The 17,324-nt window shown below is 38.8% G+C and overlaps 1 protein-coding gene across 6 annotated transcripts in view; it reads right to left on the reverse strand.

Moving 5' to 3' along the window:
* PTGER3 (prostaglandin E receptor 3) overlaps nucleotides 1-17,324 on the reverse strand; it is a 201,234-nt gene that overhangs the window by 17,815 nt on the left and 166,095 nt on the right. The window contains exon 5 of one of the 6 annotated variants that reach the window (XM_040470629.1): nucleotides 14,772-15,649. The exons of the other annotated variants lie outside the window; for them this stretch is intronic. The gene's annotated coding sequence lies outside the window, so the exon portion shown is untranslated. Of the gene's footprint in view, nucleotides 1-14,771; nucleotides 15,650-17,324 lie in introns of those variants that run through there. 6 annotated transcript variants of the gene reach the window in all.

Below are 17,324 nucleotides of genomic sequence, written 5' to 3' on the forward strand. Positions count from 1 at the left end.
AGAAACAAGGTCAAGGTCAATAAAAACTGTTAAAAACTGTTAATTAAATACACAATTGTGTGATCTAGACGATTAATTTTGTGTGAATTCAGAAAAGGATATAGGTTCATAGAATTAGAGAAGATGGGGAATATAGAGATAATTTAGTAATGTCCAAGGCAAGAAAATTGATTGTCCCAAACCACATAATCTGTCAATGACAGGGATGGGTTTTAAAACTACAATCCCTTGCTTTTTCCAAGATAAATTTGTGTCAAAGTAAAAAAACAAAACAAAACAAAACAAAAAACATTATATCTTAATTGTGAGATCTGAACTTAAAATTTTTTAAATATTTATTTATTTATTGAGAGAGAGAGAGAGTGAGAGCACATGTGAGCAGGGGAGGAGCAGAGAGAGAGGGAGACAGAAGATCTGAAGCGGGCTCTGCACTGACAGCAGAGAGCCCACAGAGAACCCACAAACCATTAGATCATGACTTGAGCCAAAGGCAGATGCTTAACTGACTGAGCCACCCAAGCACCCCAGATTCAAAATTTTTAATAACATTCATCATGAAGTTAGCCCAAACTGGAGAAACTTGATATTACAGTGACACAGAAGAGATGGAGAAAAATATTAGAATGATCCAGCCATCAACCTGTCTAGATGGAAGCTTTAATGTATATCAGACACTGTTGGGTCCTGTGGCTGAGGAATTAATGAGTAGCTCCCAGTCTGTTAGGAAACCAAGAAACATCTACCAACAAGGATAATATAATGTAATAAGGGCAATTTGGAAGGCAAATCACAAAATGCTGTGGGCACAAAATGAGTGGGGAGGAATTAATTCAGCCTGAGAGATTTCTATTGATTCTGCTGTGGTGCTCCACAGAAGAGATGAGATTTGAGTATAACAGGCATCTAAGGGGCTGAAGGCTGTGCCAATCAGAAAGAACAGAAAAGGTATAAGATGTCATACAGCAAAGTGTGTTAAAGAAATAGCAAGAGATTCAACGAGGCTCTAAATATTTATCTAAGAGCCCCAGAAATGTATTTTGAAGAATGCTTAGCTTGTGAAAATTGCCGAATCATTCTGTTCAGAAATGTTTTGCTAATTTCAAATTTTTCTTAATTTTGCAAAAATCCTTTAGCATACTTTCCCACTCTTCTGGTATCAGCATTAGCAGCCTCACCATTGACATTTACATTTTAATAATTGTCAAAAGATGTAAGTGTTGACCACCCGTAACTAAGCACAAACTCTCATCACATTGGCTATATTTTGCCTATACGTCTTTGAAAAAATGTCTAGACTTTGTCAGACTATTTGTGTTTCAGTTATGAATGGAATTCAATAAAAGGGTAACAAACTCAAATGGCATTGACTAAATGTGAACTAATGCAATGAGAATCTTTCCAGTTCCATAAGCAAAAATATCTTCCCCTTATGGTATCTGCTCTTTGCAGTATGTTCTCCTCTCAGAAGAGTTACCACTCATAAAACTTATTTTGGTTTTTTTTCCTACATAAAGCAAAACTTTCTCATCCTTAACATTTTTTTTAATGCCTCAGTGGAATTCTTTGGCTAAGTTCAAGTTTGCATGAGCTTGGAGGGCATCTATATTATAACAGCTTCCATGTCTGTTTCCTCCCTCCTTCCTCCCAGCTCTGAATAGATGGGATCTTAAGGGAAGGGATGAAATCTCACTCATTTAGTATTTTCAGTATCTGGAACTTAGTAGATATTCTATCAGTGAGAAATAGATGAATGAGAATAAGTGAATGAAACTGGTGAAAGCCCCATTGATCTGAGAATTATGAATCTGGTAAGGAGTAAAATTTAGTTGTCTAAGAAAAGAGATTACCTGAGGGAACCTGGGTGGCTCAGTTGTTTGAGCATCTGACTTCAGCTCAGGTCATAATCTCACCACTTGTGTGTTTGAGCTCCGTGTCAGGCTCTGTGCTGACAGCTCAGAGCCTGGAACCTGCTTCAGATTCTGTGTCTCCTCCTCTCTCTGCCCCTCCCCTGCTCTCTCTTTCTTTCTTAAAAAAAAAAAAAAATAAATAAATAATTAAAAAAATTTTTGAAAGAGAAAAGAGATTACCTGAAATACTGGGATTTTATGGAGCCAAAAATAACCCTCCCCTTTTTACCCATTCCTGAGTTTTTAAATTTAGACACATAAAATATATGGACATTTCTTTAAGTAAGGTATGCTACTGATACTGTTTAAAGATCATGACCTAAGTCATGACTTAAGTCATCATTTACAATCAAAATAGTTTTCCAATACTTTATCCCAGGGTTGCATAAACTTATCTCCCAAGTTACCTGCATGGCTGACACCATAGGGCCCTCCCAAAGGAGAGTCTCTTTACCACTTGACAGAGAGTAAATCAGAAGATATTTGTTCATTCTAGAAATATTAATCATACACCTGTTATGTACTAGGCAATAGAGATATGATGTTGAATAATTTCTGTGATCACAATGTTGGACTGAAGTGAACAGGTTATTTCAATATAGCATAATGGTGAGCAATAGGGAACTAAGGGAGGACAGGAGGACCCCAAAGCCTGGACTTAGAAAACTCCAGGAATGTTTTCTATGGGATATCTAAGATGTGGCTTGAGGGAAGAGTAATAATAGCTCTCTAGTAAAAAAGGAGTGTTGCAGACCCCCCCCCCAAAAAAAGTATCTGAAACATAAAGAACTTTTTAAAAGTAATTGGTGGGTAGAATAAGAATGGACAGAGAGATATAGAGAAGGAAGAGAAAAGGAGAATGAAAACAAGACAAGAACAGTTGGTAGAGGACAGTTCAGGGGGGCTTTGCAAGCAATTTTAGGTACTTTCCATTAGACTCTTTCCTAAATGGAATTAATAGTTAACTGAATGGTTTCCAGCTAGAGAATGACATGTGACAATGGCCACTTTGTGAAATATGTTAGGAAAGATGGCAGGAGGACCATTTGGGAGACTTGAATATCAGTAGAGGCAGGAAGGTTGGAGAGAAGTAGATAGATTTAAGAAGCATATAGGATGCAACATCAGGAAGAATTATGGCAAGTTAGTTGAAGAAGAAGTCAAGCCTGATGCCACTGATCTCTCGCTTAAGTGGAAAGATGGTTTGTCATTCTCTAATCAAAGTAAGATGCGGGGGATGGAGGGGTGTGATTTAGGGTGATGATAATGAATTCAATTTTAGATTGATGAATTTGGGGTGTTTGGGGGTCATTATTATAGCCACATCCAGTTGGCAGTAGGATATATAGAAAAAATGAAACACAAATGTACTCTGGGCTGGAGACAAAGATTTGAAGAACATTAACAAGATGACAGGTTGATCCAGGTGTTGACATTGCAAAATCTACAGTAGAAGAGATACTGAAAAACTGAAATTGTCTACTGAAAGTTAACATGATATAAAAATGATTTTGAAAAACAGATTTTTCAAATATGGGGCCCCTGGGTGGCTCGGTCGGTTGGGCGTCCGACTTCAGCTCAGGTCATGATCTCACGGTCCGTGAGTTCGAGCCCCGCGTCAGGCTCTGTGCTGACAGCTCAGAGTCTGGAGCCTGTTTCAGATTCTATGTCTCCCTCTCTCTGCCCCTCCCCTGTTCATGCTCTGTCTCTCTCTGTCTCAAAAATAAATAAACGTTAAAAAAAATTAAAAAAAAAAAAAAAGAAAAACAGATTCTTTGAGGAGTGGTTATTACAAAAGCTTCAAGTATTCCCCTTGGGCAGTTATAGAGCAGTCTATCCACAAAAGTATATTTAGTACATAATATGAACTACAGTTGCATCTAATTGCCATGGATTTACTTGCTAATGGTGGCTTTTGTTTGTTTGTTTGTTTGTTTTCTCAGTTACAACTGGAAATTCTCCTCCATGTTCATCTTTGCCCAGTATATGATTTGGAACAGCTCAATACAATTAGCAATTTCAGTTCAGAACATTGCCAGTATTGGAAAAGCAAAGTGTGACATGTCCTACAAATTAAGATGCACTGCCAAGTATCTTCAGGGTTCCTTGGCTCTGTATGATTAGCTCCCCCATTCATCATGTGTTCATGCAGAATTTTACCATGCCGTCTTGAGAGAATACAGGTGCCCAAAATTCAAGATGTAACTGAGTTAGAGGATTCTACTGCTGGAAGAAAACTTAGAATCTACTAAAGCCAACCTCATTCAAGAATCATGGAAAAATCTTAAAGTCTATTTAGGGCAGTTTTCAACTGTGGGTTAAGATCCATTAGTGGGTTGTGAAATCACTTTGGTAGGTTACTACTTGATTGTTTTAAAAACTGAAATAGAATAAAATAGACTAGAATAGAAAATACCAAAGCATGTCACACAAAGAACAAGTAAATATTGTTTTGTAGAAATAAAAGCATGGATAGGAATAGAAAAGAAAGGCATTTTAGTGACTATAACAACATGGATAAATGTGGGAAAGTAACAAAAAATAAGGAATGTGCAGGATTATCAAATAGTTCATGATGGTTATTGCTGAATATAAATGTAGATGACTTATGAGAGAAAAAACTGGACCATTACTAGAGCCCATATTGCACTGGGTCATGAGAAACAACTGGGGAATTAATATGTCATTCAGGAGGCAACAGAGAATCATGGAAGTTTTCTGAGCAGGGAATCAACATGATAGAAAGTGTAATTCTAGAACTGTATGGAAGGTCATCTTGTACAGAGATCAGGTAGCATTTGTAGTAATAATCCAGACAAGGAACTCAAAATCTATGTGTGTCAAATTTCTTCCTGGCTCAGGGATTTCCACAGGATGTTTCTTTTGCCTGGATGCTCTCTACCACAGCTGCTACCACCTTATGCTTAAGCTATTTACTCCTAGGTTTTCATATATCAGTGAAATTTCCTCTCTGAGGGAAACTTTCTGACCTTCAACACTAGGTAAGATACATATCACACTTACAATCAAATAATTAATGTACTATTATTTAGCGTCTGTACCATCTGCTAGAATGTAAGCAGAGGGACTCCATAGCAGAGGGACTTTGTCTTGTTCAAAGCAGTATTCTCAGCAGAGTGGTGCCTTTTAAACTGTTGATTACTGATAACTTTCTGTTGAATAAATGAAAGAATGTTGATAGTAACTACAGAAAGAAAATTAAATGCAGAAGACATTGTAAAGGAAAATCCAGCAGGACTTAGGGATTCATTAGATAATTGAGCACGGAAAAGGAAAGAACCAAAGATTGTCATTCCTTCTCTCAACAAACATTTGTCCCATATACTGTGTTAGACTTTAGGAAAATGGAGATGAATAAGACATAGTTTCATGGGCAAAAATCAGAACAGGGGTGTCTGGGTGGCTCAGATGTCTGAGTGGCTTAAGTGTCCAATCTTTATCTCAACTCAGGTCTTGACCTCAGGGTTGTGAGTTCAAGCCCCATGTTGGGCTCCACACTGGGCAGACAGCCACTTGAAAAAAATAAAAATTAAAAATTAAAAAAAAAAATTAAAGCAAACTTTTGCATAACACTTACTCTATGGCAGACACTGTTCAAAGCACTTGAGGCACATTAACCTGAAAACAACTTCACAAGACTAAATTCACTCTGATAAGTGGCAGAGCTAGGATTCAGTTCCAGTTTCTTAATTACCCTGCTGTACTGCTGCTTCAGCCTGAAGCAAGGAACACAGACAGGTAAACAGATGGTCACAAAACGACATCATAATATACGTACACACATGGTCCAGGAAGTAGCCCAAAGAAGAAAGTGGTTATCTATCAAAAAGGGAGGGTCCAGGAAAGGCTCAATGAGAGGAAGTGACATGAAACTGAGTTTGGGGGGATTAAATTGGAGTTTTCCATGTGGGAAACATGATGGGGAGACCACTCTAGATGACAGCTTTTCAAGGAAGGAAAATATGAAATAACATAATGTTTAGGAGGGCCTACAATAAGTTTGGAATTCCTGGAAAATTCCTTGAAGCAGAGGACAGCAAATGGTGCTAAAGAGGTTAGAAGGAGAGGTTTGTCTATCACCCTAAGGAGCTGAGACCTGATTCTGAAGGCTGTAGAAAACACGGAAGCATTGTAAGCAGGAGGAGTGGATGGTATATAATACAAGATCAGACTTGCTTATTAGAAATATCGTGAAGCAGATAAACTGAGGGGTAAGCTAGAAGCAGAAAGACTGATTAGGAGACCACTGCAATCAGCCAGGTAAGAGATTATGGGACTAATATAAGACAGTAATAGTGGACACAAAAAGAAAAGGATGTATGAATTCTGCAGAGCTTGGAAAGGCACTGGATGTTGGGGAGAGAAAAGAAAAAAGTAAGGTCTTTTCAAGGTTCTTGACTTACACCAGACAACTAAAGAGTGGATGGGACAACCAACCAGGGGAGAGGATCTCAGACATTCAAGATGGTGGATTCCATTTGCAGCTCATGTCATTAGGGATAGTATGACTTTCTAGGTAAAAAGGAATGCACTCAGTAATGTGGGGTCTCCATTAAATAAAATGTTTGAAGTTCACAGTGGACGCCATGGGTGCGAATAAAGTCATTGAGAAAGAACAAAGCAAAGAGCTGAGTGCTGAGCACAGAACCTTGAGGGATTGGTCACAGCAGGGTGAGAAGAAGGGGAGCCAGGGAAGTAAAGTAAACATGACCAGAGAGGCAGGAAGACATTCAGCCAGTGCATCACACATTCCAGAAACAACCTCCCCATGGACTACCATCTGGCAAATTCCTGCTTGTGTGTTCTTTCATTTCATGCTCACGTCGTGTTTCCTACTTTGGAAAGGCTTCCTTGATTGCCTCTTTCAATATAAATCCTTCTGTTCTTTGCTACCAACTGCTACTTGTGTATAATTTGCTCTTTATAGAAACTATCCCTTCATATTTCTGTCTGAATTTGTCTTAATGCTTGACTGTAAGCATCCTGAGGACTAGAATAATATTGAATCCATTGCCTACAGAAGATGCTTAATAAATGTTTGTTGAATGGAGCAGTTTGGGAAACACTGAGTACCATTTAGTTTCCCTCAGAATGGGCCAGTAGAAAATCTATCTAACTGTATTCCCATTCGATGTTCCTAATTACAATTACTCGCAGTTCTCCAAGTAACCCCTGTTGATCTCTGTTCCTAGAAAACTCATCTCATATTAATTGCCTAATGAAGTCCTACTAATCTTTCAGAGCCCAATCACATCTTCCAGGAGGCCTTTGTCACTGCCAACCCAGACATCAAACCACCATCAAAGCCCCCAGACCCAAAAGTTAATCATAAAACTCTGTTTTATGCAGTTTGTGATTCCACATTTTTTTTTTGCCCTGACTATGATTCTGATGTGTTCATCTCTGTGTCTCACATCGTAAACTTTGAGCTTCTTCAGTGGAAAACCAATGTCTTGAAGATCTGTGGCTCCAGCAGCTATCACAGAAGCCAGCACATGGTGGTGGGTACTTGGGAAATGGGTCAGGAATTGGATGGTTCACAAGCTTATGGCCATCATGTGGGCCACCACTAGAGGGCACTAGCAGCTCAATCAGACTGGCAGTACTTAAGGTGTTCCCATAGGCTGAGACTCCAAGACAGGGCCCTTTGTGAAGGCACCAGAACTCAAACTTGGACTTTTTTATTTCACCCTGGCAACAGGACGAAGGTGGTTGCGCTTATTTCTGCCTCAGTGTCTCTGTTCTGAATAGCTTATTGGATTTCTAGTTACCTTTTCATCCTCCATGCTCTCTCACATACATGTGTTCTCCTTACCTCATCAGGTATGTCTAAGGAACAACTCTATTCACATCACCTCTTTTTAGCATATTGTTCAAAGCCCTGTGCAGTTGCCCAACCTGCCTTTGCAATCGTATGTCTGCCACTGGTCCTGATCCTCCCTCATCCTACAAAAGCTCAAGAAATATTTTTTGAACTGTGAAGTAATGGTTTTTCCACCAGGGCCCATTAAGTCACAGACCGGATGAGTGATTAGTTCCAAATGATCTGGGCAGGATAGAGGCATGCAAAAATGAATAGACAGTGAGGTCAAGCTAAGATTTCTAACATAAACGCACACCTGATTACCTAGTAGCTGGAGCCTTATCTGACCTGAAACTGGCTCTACTCTTAAGTCCCTGTGTGGAGTCATTCAATTTTTAAGGTGCTATTTTAGTTTATCAAAAGTTAAATATGCTCTCTACTCCCATGTTCCATTGGAGAAGTATACCTGTCATATTAAGATACTTCTATCAAGTTCCATAGCCTTCTTGCTAAAAGTTTGTCACAGTTAGTCACTCAGAGAATTATAAATATCTGTAGCCTCTGATGTGGTTGTGTTGGAGGAAGGGAGGGGAAAAAATGAAGAGGAGAAGGGTAGCAGTTGACTTTTGAAAAGCCATTGCCATATTAAGTATTTTGAATTGCTTCGATTGTTCTTTTCCATGGGTTTGAAGTTTATTGGACATGCTGCTATGAGTGGGTATGGCCTCATGTTGGTAAAGTTGTGAGGAATGGTTGTTTTTCTCGGCCATGTGTTCATATTGTTTTTCCAGCAAGGGATAGTGTATTTCTCTTGAAGAACTATTAATAACTTGTTTTCATCTTGTGAACAGTGTGCCTAACCGATGGTGCTTCCCTCTTTGCAATAGTTGTGTTTGTACAATGGCTGAAAGCTTTGTGTCTCACTTCTGATGGACTCATTTTTCAAACTGAATAAAAATAGCAACCATTATTGAATACTTATTATGTTCCAGGCACCGAACCTTATGTGCACTTAATCCTCACTGCTTATAGTAATTTATAAATTAAGTTCTACTTTTATCTCCATTTTACAGATGGAGAAACTGAGACTTGGAGAAATTGAGTAAAGTGCCCAAGGGTTACCCAGCCCTAGTTCTATGTGATGCCAAAATTTGCATGGCAGGTATGACACCCAGATCACAAATACAGATACATATAAAATACCTCATTTGTTTATTTTTATAAAATTAACCCAAATTGTTCTCTAAGCTTGTTTTGCCAGGGTGGTAGAAAATTCAGGGGCTCCTGGGTGGCTCAGTGGGTTGAGCGGCCGGCTTCGGCTCAGGTCATGATCTCGCGGTCCTTGAGTTCGAGCCCTGCGTCGGGCTCTGTGCTGACAGCTCAGAGCCTGGAGCCTGTTTCGGATTCTGTGTCTCCCTCTCTCTGCCCCTCCCCCATTCATGCTCTGTCTCTCTCTGTCTCAAAAATAAATAAACGTTAAAAAAAATTTAAAAAAAAAAAAGAAAATTCAATTCGAGTCACTACTAGAACACACCATACCATGAAGCTGTGCTGTGTGGTCCTGCAGTTAGTTGTAGTCAGTACTACATCATCTGAGATACAGTCATTTGTCTACTTACTGAGTCCCAGTGTGATCTTCACTGTTCCAGACTAGAATCCAATCCTTCTGATCTGGCCATTCTCTTGCTCCATCTCACATTTGAGGCATCAAAGGGCATCTTTGGAGTTTGGAAGTTTGGAATCTGGTGTCCAGGGTGCCACTCTCGTGGTATATCGAAGAGACATTCCTACTGCCATGGGCCACCTCCCTGGAATGCTATTTTTGCTACTGAACAATGTGTGGGTCTTGACTTTGACCTCTTCCTGAGTTTCTCAAAATCCTGTCTACTGTCATCTTCAGGGTAATAGTAGCATAATTTCTTGAACAAGCTCTCACTTCACATCACAAAGAGCCCTTTACTTTAAGCATCTTCTGTTTTCCACTGTGAAAAAATACCAGAGGCTAAGAAATAACAAATGTTTAGCTGTGAGGTAGGAAAATATAGGAAGAATAAAGGTAAGCTAATATTCCCATAAATTGTTCTGCCACATGTGTTTTGTTTTGTTTTGTTTTTTAGGTTTTTCAGATGGGTTAGTCTGAATGGGTGTGGGTTTGCTGATAAGGTATAATGAGTTTTGATGACTGTGTCTTTTCCTTGAAAGTCTATTTTATAGAACCCACTTCCAGGAATAGTAGTATTTCTCTTAAACCTCTGGTTTATTTTTGTGTGATGGATACCATGAGTCATGTGACAGACATTTCCCTCTCCGCAGGTCTTTTGGAGACATTTCGATCAGATATGTGTCTGTGTATTCTGATATTCCTAAGAAATATTTTCTAGGCTGAGATGTTTGAAATAAAGAGAGATTTGCTTTAAAAATACTTCACAGGGGCACCTGGGTGGCTCAGTCGGTTAAGCGTCTGACTTCGGCTCAGGTCATTATCTCACAGTCCATGAGTTCGAGCTCGTATCAGGCTCTGTGCTGACAGCTCAGAGCCTGGAGCCTGCTTCAGATTCGGTGTCTCTCTCTCTCTCTCTGCCCCTCCCCTGCTCGTGCTCTGTCTCACTCTGTCTCAAAAATAAATGAAAACATTGAAAAAAAATTTTATAAAAAAAAATACTTCACATTATCATATATGTCAGGACACGGTAAGGAGGGAGACTAATGAAAGTGGCCTCTGATTCAGTCTTTTTAAATAATTTTTAACATTTCTCTTTTTAAATATATAGATTCTCGATTTTTATGTTTAACTAGCAAATATGGTGTTACTACTAAGTAACACTTGTTTAGACCTGATATCACAAGTATAAAAGAAAACCAACAATATAATGCTTTCATCTTTGTTTCTCCTTAAATATTTGTTTTTCCTTCATGGAACTGGGAGAAGAGAAAGTTTCAGGTCACCCCAGAAGGCACAGAATTGCTGGGCCAGCCATCTAGAAGCAAAGCACAATATGGACCTGTCTGTATTTATACCTCCTCTGCCCCAAGGCAATTCCATAGACTTGAACCTCCCCACCCTTCAGAACAGGAGAAAATTGAATTTATTTCCACTTAAGTTCCAGGAGGTTGCCATGTTCCCCATGGGCACTCAATAAATATTGACTAAATTGAATGTTGCCCTGTGTTATCTTCCTTTCTTTCTTTTTCCTTCCCTGGTCCTCTGACTGCTTTCTTGGGGCCTTGAAAATTATATATATATATGTATTTTTCAGATTCTTTTTGTCTCATCAGCTCTCAGTGTGAGGCCTCTCTATTTTAATATCACCTCTTTGTGTTTGTTTTCTCTGTGTGTCTTCTCTCAGTTTCTCTTGGAATCTGTTCTCTCTCTGCTTTCTTTTTCTGAGACTGTCTCTCTCTGTTCCTCTACTCCTCCCATCTCTCTGTCTCTCTGCCTGTCTCTCTCTCACAGATGTACCTTTCTGTATTTGTGTTTGTTCTCCCCCTGGAGTTATCATCTGAAGGGGTTCACAACAAGCCTCCCCAAAATGTGCTACATAGTCAGGTAGATTCTTTGAGCTGTAGTCAATGATGTCCCAAAAGAGTCAAGGAAGAGTTTTTACCATCCCCTTAGCTGCCTAAAAGAATTTAGATAGAGGGCCTTGTCCCAGAAGAGAACAAATCACCAGATGAAACTACAAGGAATATGGGACAGGTATGGTAAACTTTCTGTGTCCTATTATCTTTACTTTGCATGGCAAACATCTGTTTACCACACATTTGCTCTTCCCATTTTCCTGTGAATTGTCTTTCTCCCCTTTGAAGTCTCAGACACCTACCCCCTTCTTAGCTCAAGATGTCAATAAGCCTTAGTTGCCTGACTGTCTGGGGGTCTCATATTGTTATGGCACTCCCATATGCAATTAAATTTGTCTTTCTCCTGCTAAGTTTTCCTATGTCAATTTTTTTTTTAATTTTTTTTTAACATTATTTTTGAGACAGAGAGAGACAGAGCATGAACGGGGGAGGGGCAGAGAGAGAGGGAGACACAGAATTGGAAGCAGGCTCCAGGCTCTGAGCCATCAGCCCAGAGCCCGACGCGGGGCTCGAACTCATGGACCGCGAGATCGTGACCTGAGCCGAAGTCGGATGCTCAACTGACTGAGCCACCCAGGCGCCCCGTCCTATGTCAATTTAATTAATAGACCAGACAAAGGAACCTGAAAGGGTAAAAGAAAAAAATTTTCCTCCCCTACACATCAAAAATCGTTGCCTTTTTTTCCCAAGAGATTAGACATATTTGAAGATTTTTATAAGTGCTCAGAATAATTAATTTTATGCTTTCCCCCCCCCTTGAAATAGCATGTTTAGCCCCTAAATATGGGAATGCAGTAACAGTGGATTGGTCTGTATCAACTACAATACATTCTAAGTCATGTAGAGTGATTGTGTCAACTCTCCTCTGGATTTTCTGTTTGCACTCTGCCCAGACAGCACTGCATTCCTCTGTTCCTTCTGACACAAATACGGCAACATTTCACCAGGCGACTATTAGCCTAGAGGGAATACTAACTTCCCCCTTCCCCTAGAGTTTATATCCCGTTCCAGTAATTTGGCCCCAGATACTGGCACAGAAACACTGGTTGCATAAAGTCCTTGGAGCCTGATACTTTTTTTTTGTCCTCTGTGCCTCCAATTTTAAAAACTGAAATGGGACACTGGTTTGCTATTACTTTCCTACATTGACTTTCTGGTGAAGATTTGAAGGGTGTGGTCAACCGCCTCTGGGGTTTCACACAAGTAACTGTATTGCCTTGGGCATTAAAATTAATCCTCCAAACGTTATTGGTAAAATAACATACTAATTGTTATCTAAGAAGGTATATGGAGGATTAAACTTTAAAGGTCCCTGGTACGGATAGACTAAACAAAACCTTTGCCCTTATATTTAGGAGAAAAATCATATTTTTTTCCCCTTAAGCTCTCAATATTGAGAGCTTAACATGTGCCAACCACTTTATGCAAAATATCTCATTTACTCTTTACAGCAACTCTGCAAGTTAACAAGATGACCCACGTCCTCGTTTTGCAGATGAGGAACTGAGGCTAAGAGAAGTTAAGTGACTTGACAAAAATCATAGCAGAACTGAAACTTGTGTGTATTTTCACGTTATTGAAATCAATTTTTGTGCCTAGAAAAGAGCTATTCAAGATTATTTTGGTGCAAAATTAGTATTCAATTAATTTGAAACCCTTGTTTTTCTTAAGCTTGTATGCTAGTTTATAAATTGAATTAAGAAACTTATCAATTTAGCAAGTTTAATAATTACTTTGAAGGAATACTTTACAACTTAATTAAATTCTTTGAATATCTAGCCACATTTATTAATATGCTATCTTTTTATTTCCTTTTAAGTACATTGTGTGACTTAACAATCTTTCCAATAACTTAATTAATTCTTATAAATCTAATAAATTAAGTTTTTAGATATGGTGAACTTCAGTTTCTCTTAAATGTTTCAAATGAAATTTCAATCTGAAATGTTAAGTCTAAAGCAATGAATCAATTACTCATTTTAACTTGGAATTATAAGATTGACCTCTTATTCTAATAGGTCTAATTTTCTTGAACAGTACAAATTATTAAACTTCAAAATAAGCACAGATTCCTAAAGACAAATATTTTAATGCTTTTATATTTTGGTTTTCTTATTCATAAAACAAAATTTTGCTATCATTAAAAGATAAGGACACAATGCTATCTCCCCATTAATTTTGATGTTACTTTCCTAAAGTAATTTTAGGAGATGCCTTCTCAATTTTCTGGGGTTTCTTAAATACCAGAAATATCAACAGGACATGACTGGACCCTTATCTGTTGGGACAATGTGTCTGTTGGGACACATTGAGATCTATTTACCTAAGTCAGTTCTCTCTGTGGTAGACAGCATTCCAACATGACCTTTAAGATTTCTGCCCCCTAGTGTGCACAACCTATATAACCACCTCCCCTTGGGTGTGGGTAGAATTTGTGAATATGAGGAGTTATTACTCTTACAATTGTTACATTACATGGCAAAAGGAATTTCCCAGATGTGACAAATTTCCAGATGGAATGAATTTAAGTTAATCAAAGGGGGGGGAATTTCCCAGGCAGGTCTGATTTAATCAGGTGAGCCTTAAAAGAAGCCAGAAGCAGTGAGAGTACTCTCCTGCTGGCCTTGGAAAGGGACTTTCAAGTCTGAAAGGAGGTCATAGCCCTGGATGACACCTTGATTTCAGTCTTGATTTCAGTCTGATAAAACTCTGAGCAGAAGATCCAGCCAACCCACATCCAGAGTCCCCCTTAGGAACTGCCAGATAATAAATTTGTTTTGCTTTAACTTGCTAAGTTTGTGGTGATTTGTTAGAAATCAATTTCAAAAATGAATACATTCTCCAACAGGGGTGGTCTTACCACTTGTGTGCTTCAAGTTCAAGTTATACATATCTAAACTTTCGTCCACTAACAGAGACCTGAATGCACCACCACCCCCAACTCCAGGCTGTTGTTCCTTGATAGGATTTTGCATCGTTTGTCAGGTGAGATATTTAAATGTCTTCCCATGTATAAGAGCTTTGTCAAATATCTAAGTTCCTGTATATAGGAACTTGAAGGAGCTCCTCTCTGTTTGTTATATTCTTCCTGTATTTGGGTCATAACTCATCTAGACAGTATAATGACATCCCATTGAATTCTTTATATCTTTCATCATTTTGCCTAACTATTCCAATGTCAGTTTCTGGAAAACACTAGAGTCCACATCTGATTCTAGAATCAATCTCCTTCTATTCTTCCCTTTAACAAGCAGGCATAAACTAAGTTTTGATGAACAGTCTTGAGTGTTGAAATGATATTGGGATTCCTACTTTCCCTCGTCATTCTGAGAGCATTCCAAAATCTCTCTGGCTAGTGTTCGTGGGTTCTCTCTGCTTTCTCTAAAACACTAGTAATTATATTCTGACATCATCACTTACTTAGTCCCTCAAAAATGTATAATGAGCCTTCTCTCCAATGATCCTGAAGCCCACTTGTGCATTTATTCATTAAGCTTTTCTCTTAACAGTACAATGATAGTTGACCATAATACATAATACTCTGAGACATACAAAGAATAAAAGATAACAATTCTTATTCCATAAGATTTTATGTTCTATTTGGAAACAAGATATGGATACAAAAAAAATCAATAATTTTGCATACAAAATCATAAAGTTTAAGTGATACATGTTAAGTGACATGACTGGTAAAAATACTAAGTGGAGGTACAGATTAGAGAAAGTTAAAAAATGCAGAGCAAGTAGAATTTAAGTTCATTTATTAATTCAACAAGCATATATTTAGTGTCTCTGATGTGTCAGGTGCTATGTTAGGCACTGAGGGGCCAAGAATAAGGCACAGTCACCCTCTCCATCAAGCTAACATCATAGCTGAGAAAACAAAAGCATAAAAAAAGTATGAGGACACACACTATGACAAACACTATTATGATGGTGTATACAATATGTAATGCAAAGGAAGTGGAGAGAGGGATTAGGCTGACGATAAAGATGGGTGGAAGTCAGTGGTGAGGGAGCCTTTCAAGAGGTGACATTTTCGTTGAGCCTTCTGGCAGAAATAACACTTGTCTTTTTGTTTAACCATTTCAGCCAAGCCAAGAACTACCCCAAGCACTGTATACTAATGAACCTCATATAATCCTCCCAATGACTTCATTTGATCAAGGATATAACGGCAGTGTGGAGTAATTCCCAAAGATGACACAGAGGTCATTCGGTCACATCTCCTCCAGCACGGCTCCAATCTCCAATCAAAGCTATTCTCGTCTCTCTCAGACTTTTGCAGACTCCGGTCTCTCTGCTACTGCCATTGCCTTGCACCTGGTGTCTTTGTGATCTTTCAAAAACACAAATCAGATAATGTCAGTGCTCTGAACAAACTTTCCAACAGCTTCCCATCTCACTTGCATTAAAACCTAAGGTTCTTAGCACAGCTTTCAAGATCCTGCGTGATTTTGCCCTCACTCCTGTGACATCATTACCTACCACTCTCTCCCGAATCCATCATTCTACAGCCAACCTTCTCCTTCTTTGCTGCTCCTTGAATGCACCAAGAATGCTCCTTGCTGATCCCCCTGTCTGGGACACTGTCCCCCAGATATTGGCATGCCTCACTTCCAGACCTCAATTCAGGTCTCTGAACAAATGTCATCTTCTCAGAAAAGCCTTCCTGACCAGCTGTGGAAAACACAACGCACTCACCTCTCTGCTCCCACTTCACTCTGAATCCTTACCCTGCTTTATTTTTCACTGTGACACTAATCAGATATTTTCTGTCTTCATCAATGAGAATAACGTCCTTGAACTTTATACTCCTCTTTACTTTATCCCCAACACGCAACACAAAGCTGGCACTAGAGGCTCAGTAAGTGGTGTTGAATCTGTGTATTCATTAATAAATGAAGTGATTTGTCAATGGTCACATTCTGGGTGTGTGGCAGGGTCGGCCTTTGTCTAACTCTAGACTCCAAGTTCTTAAATACTTCTTACTACTGAGGAAGAAGGGGAAAAATACATTGACACTGGGGAAAGCTGCAGCATAAAGGATGTGAGAATGAGGGTGCTGATATAAAACTAGGAAGATGGTTTGGGACCGATCGTGAAGGATTTGGAAGTCTTGGAAAAGAAGCTTATAATTTCCCCTGTGAGCATGGAGAGGAGGCTTGCAGCATGGAGAGGAGGCTTGCACCCTCTAAATGTGAGTGGTGAGAGCTTGAGATCATCTGACCTGGGGAAAGGGCATTTATATACAATTTAATGATACTTCAGATCTCTTTTCATTTCCATTACAATTCTACAGAACACTGCACTCTCTAAGGGACTAAGTGGAGAATTTAGCAAATAGATTCCTTCCTAGTATTTTTCACACCTGACCTGGTAGAGACTTTTGATCTGGCCCTTTTTTTTATTATTTCTTTTTTTTTAACATTTATTCATTTTTTTTATTTTTTTTTATTTATATATGAAATTTATTGTCAAATTGGTTTCCATACAACACCCAGTGCTCATTCCAAAAGGTGCCCTCCTCAATACCCATCCCCCACCCTCCCCTCCCTCCCACCCCCCATCACCTGGTAGAGACTTTTAAATGCTGAAGCTTTGAGTTATGGTTAGCTTTGATTCCTAGTCTCTTTTGGAGATCATTCTGCATATTATTAATCATAATTATTAGAATTATTTTTTATAAAAATGTGTATATGTTGTCCCTGTCTCTGTTGAGCAGCATCTTTCTATTTTTGTTTCAGTATTATTTCTGTTTGTGTGTATATGATGGGGTAGGCAAGGGGGGAGGTGAGTCTCAGGTTTCTGAATCCTACTTCCTGATATTTCTTATGGCCAGAGAAATAATTGAAGTTGGCGTCTTTTCAGTTCAATTCAAGCTTCTTTATATGATGGATTTTGTTTATTGCTCTTTGTACTTATTTTCCAATGAAGTCCTTAAATAATTTCTCTCTGTTTTTAAATTTCCAAAGTTTTTTTATCCTTTCTGTGGTACATTAGGAAATATAAAG

The sequence above is a fragment of the Herpailurus yagouaroundi genome, unplaced genomic scaffold (assembly GCF_014898765.1).
Source record: "Herpailurus yagouaroundi ecotype Mexico unplaced genomic scaffold, PumYag 77, whole genome shotgun sequence".
Classification (NCBI taxonomy): domain Eukaryota; kingdom Metazoa; phylum Chordata; class Mammalia; order Carnivora; family Felidae; genus Herpailurus; species Herpailurus yagouaroundi.